Here is an 8,693-nt window from a genome sequence, read left to right on the forward strand (position 1 = left end):
CCCCCCTGCCTTGTGGCCTTCTCGAAGCTTCCTTGTCTTCAGCTCCACGTCTCCTGGATCACGTTCGTTCCAAAAATCACGCTCCTGAAGGCTTCATTCTGTTTGGACTCCGTTTGATATTCCTTTTCTTCGAAACAGTGAAATAGGCAAGAAAACAACAATATGGGTTGGGCCTCCGGTTAATAGGTAAGTCCCAAAAATAATATAAAAGTGTATAATAAAGCCCGTAAACATCCAAAACAGATAATATAATAGCATGAATGCTTCATAAATTATAGATAGGTTGGAGACGTATCAGCATCCCCAAGCTTAATTCCTGCTCGTCCTCGAGTAGGTAAATGATATAAGAAAGAATTTATGAAGTGTGATGAATGCTAGCAGGTGCACAAGTTTGATCAATGATAATTTCAATCACCTTTTCTAGCATGATTATATGTCATAACAGTAGTTCATCTCATAAAACTTTTAATGATCAAATAACAAGCTATTCACATGTTAAAGCATAGACCATAAACTTTCTTGAAAACTAGCAAACTTCATTCTTAGTCATCAAACAATTGCAATTCATCTTATTTTCAGGAAGGGTCTATGTCAGAGCTTTGATTTGGCAAACTCCACATACTCAACTATCATATAGTATTCCATGATTTCTACCACTCAAAACATATTTTTAGAACAAATAGCATCCATCGAACACAGAGAAAGATAGGGGCTTAGTGGTTCGCCTCCGAACTCACTTATGATATAGATAATTGTCAACAATAATAATTCATGATCAAATATATTTGCATGGCCATATATGCTTAGATCTTTCCCCAACACATGATGCTTGCCAACTAAAGAGTAGGTAGGAATGAGAAGGAATACTACTGACTCTTGCATAAAAGTAAAAGATAGGCCCTTCGCAGAGGGAAGCAGGGATTTGGAGAGGTGCTAGAGCTCGATTTTCAAATAGAGATGAAAATAATTTTGAGAGGTATGCTTTCATTGTCAACATAACAACCAAGAGTTCCCAATATCTTCCATACTAAATACATTATAGGCAGTTCCCAAACAAAATGGTAAAGTTTTTACTCCCCCTCCCCAAACAATCATCAATCCATGGCTTGCCCGAAACAACGGGTGCCTCCAACTAACATCAATCCTGGGGGAGTTTTGTTTGCAATTATTTTTGATTTGATTTTGATCTTTTGATCATGGGACTGGGCAAAAAAAAGTGAAAGAAAATGAAAGACTTGAGAAGGCGTACAGAACAAGCTAGTGTACCAGTAAAGAGACGTTGCTGAGTTTTAGAAAAAAGAGAGACGTGCTCCTGTAGCTGGTTCGAATCCAAACCTAGACTATGACTATATGTCGTGCAAGTAATGAAACTAACATATCCAACATTCACTTCTCCTCTTCTCTACTTACTCTGCTTAGCATTAGAAGCTCTGGCCGCATCAACCATGTCCGCTGGCTGCTCGTCCACCTGCTCTTCAGCATGCAACAACCAGATATGCGCCAAGTCGCCACCCGTACCATTAGCTGTGGGTCTCATCACACCCCCGCCTGCACGGGCACCGTAGTCGATTGCTCACCGCAACCCGCTGTCGTTGGTGTGGTGCCACTGTTGCAAATCACGTAGAGTCATCCGTCGCATCTCAACCACAATCCTCAACCCTGGCCGAGTCTTCTACAAATGCCCTAATCATGGGGTAATAATATGTTTAAGTGTTGTTCTGCTGCTTTCAGTTGCTGATTTTTTTAATAGTTTGGTTGATGATCTTCCAATTTGATTTGTGCAGAAAAGGGAAGATTCGTGTGATTTGTATTTCTGGGAAGTTGCTGATGTGGGGGAATGCAACTACGCTGATTATTTGGTTAGCCGAGGAATCCTAATACCAGCAGGTTGGGGTGTTGGACAAGTAACTGAAGGAACGGCAGAAGAGGAAGATGCAGAGCAGAAGGTTAAAGATGCAGTTCCTTTGATCATGGCCAAGCAACAGCTGCTGAATAGCCTTGACAACAATGAGGAGATGAAAGAGCTTGTGAAGATAATGGAAAAAACCGATGTGCTCTGTAGGATGGTTGTCTCTTTATTTGTAGTGTATGTAGCACTCGTGATGTATTCAGGGGCTATGACATCATCACTTTGCTGAAACTAGTAATGAATGAAACCTGTGTAGCAGGCTGGGCGTAGTGTTGTGAACATCTAATGATTTCTATTAACAGAAATCAGGGGTTATCCCCCTTTTCTCATAAATAAATAAATAGCAGAGGCCCTTTTGGTAATAAATAAATAAATTAGCAGAGGCCCTGTCGGGTCAGCTTTGTTCTCATTCGAAGACGTCGAGCAAATTGCAGTCCAACAGCAAACTATGTCATCAAATTCAAGTTTCACAGCCAAATATGAGTACAACTAAACAACAATGTCATCATGTTTTAGTCGTCATACAATCACCAAACACAAATCAGCATACATAACAAGTGATGTTCTCACAGCAAAATATTGAACAACATGTTCATCAGGTTTCAGTTGTCATAGCAAACACAATTTTACATAGTAGATAAAAAAACGTCTTCAGACAGGCAAATACGACAAAAGCAAGGTAATCATCATCCGCAACAGCAGCGTCAACATCTTTGCCATGTGTATCAGTCTAAATCATAATTCCCCACGGTGTTATCTTCTTCTTCGTCCTCAACGTCCTCGAATGTTGGCTTCTTCTTGATCAACTCTTGTATGTCCACAACATGACAGACAATCTTTTCGCTGGCATCATTGATGTGATGGTTCTCAAAGATATTAGGAACATCTGTGTTATCTTGTACATCAAGAGCAATGTAAGCATCATCTTGTTGTGCAACTTCATTAAATGAATTCCTCTGCTCAAACCTTTGCAATACTCTCCAATCATCGCTACGTGCAAATGTGTCTTCCAAGAAAAATATCTATGTTGCTTGATTTGCCAAAATAAAAGGCTCGTTGGTCTGGTACGCCGCCTTGACATTGATGGATTTGAAATAATCATCAGCTCTGGCTTGTGCGATCCTGGAAAACAGGTTATACCAATGACAGCACAACAGAACCACACACCGATGATCCTCGAAACTGGAGATATACTGCATCTGAACAATGTTTGTTATGTTAGCATACATTTCAGTTGTCTCTTTGTCATACGTATCCGTGCTCCTGATGGCACTATTTTGTGTCTTCCTGCCTTCATCTCATGCAAGGGTGTTGTAGCGCACATCTCCAACAACGCAAGATTCATAATGTCTTACCCGAGTATCAGGACCCATTGCTAGTGAGTAAAGGGCATCATCAACTGCCTGCCCATCTTGCCGCATCTTCTTAACCTATGGTTAGAAAATAGACAAGCTGATCATCTTATGTACTCAATATATTAAAAAAACTGACAGTGCAATTCAAAAGCTTACATGACTCTTGAACCATTTTGCAAATCATGCCATAACCAGTTTGTTAGTGTTTCTTGGATTTTGCGGCAGTAACTCCTTTTTGTAGATGTTGCACAACATAGTGATCGCGTCAAACATCTAAATATATAAGAATGTGCTGCAAGTTTAGTAGATTACGATGTATAAGCTGCAGTACTTAGCACTTACTTGATATAAGGTAGTATCTCAGGACAATTATTCAACACATACCAAACCATTTTGTCCAAATCTTTAGGTTTGTCCTCTTGTCGACTCTTACCTGTAACACGAACAAAATAATCGAAAACATTGAGCCCGGGATTGTCTTCATCCACCTCTTTGCTAAGCTGATCAGCTGTTTCAATGTATTTTGAGCAGAATGTCAATGCTTCTATAGCAATGTAGGCCTCTGCAATGGAACCCTCGGGTCTAGCTCTGTTCCTAATATAGCCCTTGAAAGTGCCTAGCCTCCTTTCAATAGGGTACATCCAGCCATACTGTACTGGACCTCTAAGTAGTGCCTCATCAGGTAGATGAACAGCCAAATGTACCATCACATCAAAGAAGGCTAGAGGATATATCTTCTCAAGGTCGCATAGAATAGTTGGTATCTTGTCTCTAAGATGCTCCAAAGCATCTATCCTGATATTTCTACTGCAGAGTTCCCTGAAGAATTATCCCAACTCTGCAACTGTTCTGTATAAGTCAGGGCGGCCCAATCCTCTAAGGATGACATGTAAAACCCTTTGAAGTAGGATGTGGCAGTCATGAGTTTTCAACCCTTGTACCTTGTTTCCATCTGCACTGACTCTCCTTTCAGGGTTGGAAGCAAATCCATGTGGGAATATCACATGTGACAGGACCTCGCAGAATTCTTTTGTTTTTACCTTGTCCAAGACGTACACAGCTGGTGCCATACCCCATGGTTTACCTTCATCTTGCAGCTGCAAATCTTGTCTAATACCCAGGTGTGTCAAATCAATCCTAGATTTTAAGGTATCTTTTATCTTGCCTTCAATATTAAGAAGTGTGCCGATAATGCTGTCACATATATTTTTCTCGATGTGCATAACATCAAGATTATGCCGCAGATCCAAATCTTTCCAATACTCCAAGTCCCACAAAGTGGACCTGCGGGTAAACAATAATCTCTCTTCTGCCCTGCCACACTTCCTTTTCTCGCTACATTACCAGGATGGTTTCCTGGTGTAATATGCCTGACCTTTTCTAATTCCACTCGCAACTCATTGGCGGTGAGCCTCTTTGGTGCATCACGGTTTTCATGCTTTGCATTGAACACATGTCTTCGGTATTTTCTAGGATGCTGCTTTTCCTTGGTAAGGAAACGGTGGTGTCCAATGTAACAGATCTTGCTAAGTATTGTGTACGACAGCAGATTCTTGTCACAGCGAACACATGCATTGTAACCATGTGTCGTTCGCCCTCACATAGTGCTCGAAGACGGATAATCATGGATGCACCAAATTATAACAACACGCAGAAAGAAATCAGCTGGTGGGCTTCTATATAGGTCTCGAGTGAGGACACCCCTCCATAGCTATTGAAGTTCCTCCACAAGAGGCTCCATGAACAAATCAAAATCCTTTTCAGGACTTTTTGGACCTGGGATGAGCAAGGCCATCATGTAGTTTGATTCTTTGGTGCAGACATTTGGAGGCATGTTGTAAGGGATAACAAGCACTGGCCACATGCTATATGTGGCGCTCTGGTGGCCAAATGGGTTAAATCCATCTGAAGCTAAGCCAAGTCTAGTGTTTCTCGGTTCAGCAACAAACTTTTTGTGTTTATGATTGAAGCTTTTCCACTCACTACCATGAGATGGATGGCTCATTACATTCTGATCTCTGTACTCCTGGTTCCTAGAATGCCACAGTACATCCTCTCTTGTTTCGGCATCATGAAACAACCTCTGCAATCTTGGTATAATTGGAAAATGTCTCAGAACATTATGAGGAATCCTCTTCGCAACATCGCCATCTTTCCATCTTGATTATTTGCATTTCGGGCATTCACTTAAGTTGGCATAATCCTTCCGGAATGGAACACAATTATTCTTACAAACATGGATCATATCATATCCAATTCCAACTACACGAAGGAAATTCATCATTTTACTGTAGGTGTGTGGCAGCTCAGACGCATCTGGGAAATATTTGCGGAAAGCAGCCAACATTGCATCAAATGATTTGTTGGTCATTTGCTCAGATGTCTTCACCCGAAGAAAGGTGACCATAGCTGATAATACTGACAGCTTATTTCCTGGGGTGACGGCCACGTTGCATTGTTCCAACATGCGGGCCCACCATTTTTCTTCTGCAGGTGAAAGTTCACGGAATGCACGAGCATTTCGTAGCATTGTTTCAATGTTGGTCAAACTCACTGGCTCTGCCACCACCACCTCCTCCTCCTCTTCCACTTGAGCATCAGGCAGATCAACATGGTGATCTGCTGCTTCCACGTAGTCAATAACATTGACGTTCATAGTTTCACCATCATGAAGCCATCTAGTATATGTGACCGACATACCATACAAGTGTAGATGATTTTGCACAGTTGACTGGGGTCTTGTAACTGAATTCATACAACTGCTACATGGGCAGAGCACATCTGATTTCAGACCACCGTACTCAGCTCTGATAAAGTTCATGAAGTTTTCAACCCCCTCGACATATGCAGTGGAGAATCTTCGAGCAGAAGTTATCCAAGTCCTGTCCATCTGTTAAACATACAAAATAGTTCTTCTACTAGATATTACAGGAAAAACATATATGCTTTTTTATGAAGTCCAGAAAAAATACCTAGGTCAATGTCTAAAGCTATGGCAAGATATTTGGACGAGCAGATCTAAGTAACGAAATATATGTAAAGCTAATTCAGCAAACAGATTTGAGTGCTAAATTATGGCAAGATGTTTCAGCAGTCAATGAGGCCGAGCACCCAGCCATCAAACTATCGAAGGCCACCGCAGTAACAAAGATCGAGTATAAAATGGTGTAGAGCTATTTCACCTAACAGATTGGCGACTAGACCATGGCAATCTACGTCATAATAAATATATGGCAGGATATTTTAGCAACTAATCGGCCTTGGCATGCCATCTCATCTAAGCAGATTGAGTACTGAACAGGGCAAGGAAGCTTCTTAAGCAGAGCATATTGACTGTAAACTACTTCGGCAAACAGTGAGATTAACAGCCTCTATCAGCTAACATTTAGCGCTACACCGACATGCACGGGGCCTCAGTCTAGAATGCGCATACTGTTGGAAATATGCCCTAGAGGCAATAATAAATTAGTTATTATTATATTTCCTTGTTCATGATAATCGTTTATTATCCATGCTATAATTGTATTGATAGGAAACTCAGATACATGTGTGGATACATAGACAACACCATGTCCCTAGTAAGCCTCTAGTTGACTAGCTCATTGATCAATAGATGGTTACGGTTTCCTGACCATGGACATTGGATGTCATTGATGACGTGATCACATCATTAGGAGAATGATGTGATGGACAAGACCCAATCCTAAGCCTAGCACAGAGATCGTGTAGTTCGTATGCTAAAGCTTTTCTAATGTCAAGTATCTTTTCCTTAGACCATGAGATTGTGTAACTCCCGGATACCGTAGGAATGCTTTGGGTGTACCAAACATCACAACGTAACTGGGTGACTATAAAGGTGCACTACAGGTATCTCCAAAAGTTTCTGTTGGGTTGGCACAAATCGAGACTGGGATTTGTCACTCCGTGTGACGGAGAGGTATCTCTGGGCCCACTAGGTAGGACATCATAATAATGTGCACAATGTGATCAAAGAGTTGATTGCGGGATGATGTGTTACGGAACGAGTAAAGAGACTTGCCGGTAACGAGATTGAACAAGGTATCGGTATACCGTCGATCGAATCTCGGGCAAGTATAATATCGCTAGACAAAGGGAATTGTATACGGGATTGATTGAATCCTCGACATCGTGGTTCATCCAATGAGATCATCGTGGAACATGTGGGAGCCAACATGGGTATCCAGATCCCGCTGTTGGTTATTGACCAAAGAGTTGTCTCGGTCATGTCTGCATGGTTCCCGAACCCGTAGGGTCTACACACTTAAGGTTCGATGATGCTAGGGTTATAAAGGAAGTTTGTATGTGGTTACCCAATGTTGTTCGGAGTCCCGGATGAGATCCCGGATGTCACGAGGAGTGCTGTAATGGTCCAGAGGTAAAGATTTATATATGGGAAGTCCTGTTTTGGTCACCGGAAAAGATTCGGGTTTTATCGGTAACGTACCGGGACCACCGGGAGGGTCCCGAGGGTCCACCAAGTGGGGCCACCATCCCCGGAGGGCTGCATGGGCCAAGTGTGAGAGGGAACCAGCCCCAGGTGGGCTGGTGCGCCCCCCCACAAGGCCCAAGACGTAGGGAAGAGTGGGAGGGGGGCAAACCCTAGGGCAGATGGGCCCTAAGGCCCACCCCAGGTGCCCCTCCCCTCTCTCCCCTTCTGGCCGCCACCCAGATGGAATCTGGGGGCTGCCGCCACCCCTGGGGAGGGAACCCTAGAGAGGGCGCAGCCCCCTCCCCTCCCCCTATATATACTTGAGGGTCTTGGGGCTGCCAACATAAGAGTTTCACCTCTCCCTGGCGTAGCCCTACCTCTCTCCCTCCTCCTCTCCTGCGGTGCTTGGTGAAGCCCTGCTGGATCACCGCGCTCCTCCATCACCACCATGCCGTTGTGCTGCTGCTGGATGGAGTCTTCCTCAACCTCTCCCTCTCTCCTTGCTGGATCAAGGCATGGGAGACGTGCTGCTGCTGTACGTGTGTTGAACGCGGAGGTGCCGTCCGTTCGGCACTAGGATCTCCGGTGATTTGGATCACGACGAGTACGACTTCTTCAACCCCGTTGTCTTGAACGCTTCCGCTTAGCGATCTGCAAGGGTATGTAGATGCACTCTGCTTTCCCTTGTAGCTGGTTTCTCCATAGATAGATCTTGGTGACACGTAGGAAAATTTTGAATTTCTGCTACGTTCCCCAACACATATCGTGGGAGAAGCTGACTGCCATGCCTCTCCACATGAATGTCGCCAGTGGTGGCGGTGCTGACCGCCGTGCGCCTCCACAAGAACGTAGACAGCGGTCGCGGCACGGCTACATGACGACAGTCTACGAGAGCATACTATGGGAGCGAGAGGATCGCCGTGCGTCCCCTCGACGAACTGCGGCGCCGACGTATCGGCGCGGTGGGGAGGGCGGCTTT

Source organism: Triticum dicoccoides, chromosome 2B (assembly GCF_002162155.2).
Source record: "Triticum dicoccoides isolate Atlit2015 ecotype Zavitan chromosome 2B, WEW_v2.0, whole genome shotgun sequence".
Lineage (NCBI taxonomy): Eukaryota > Viridiplantae > Streptophyta > Magnoliopsida > Poales > Poaceae > Triticum > Triticum dicoccoides.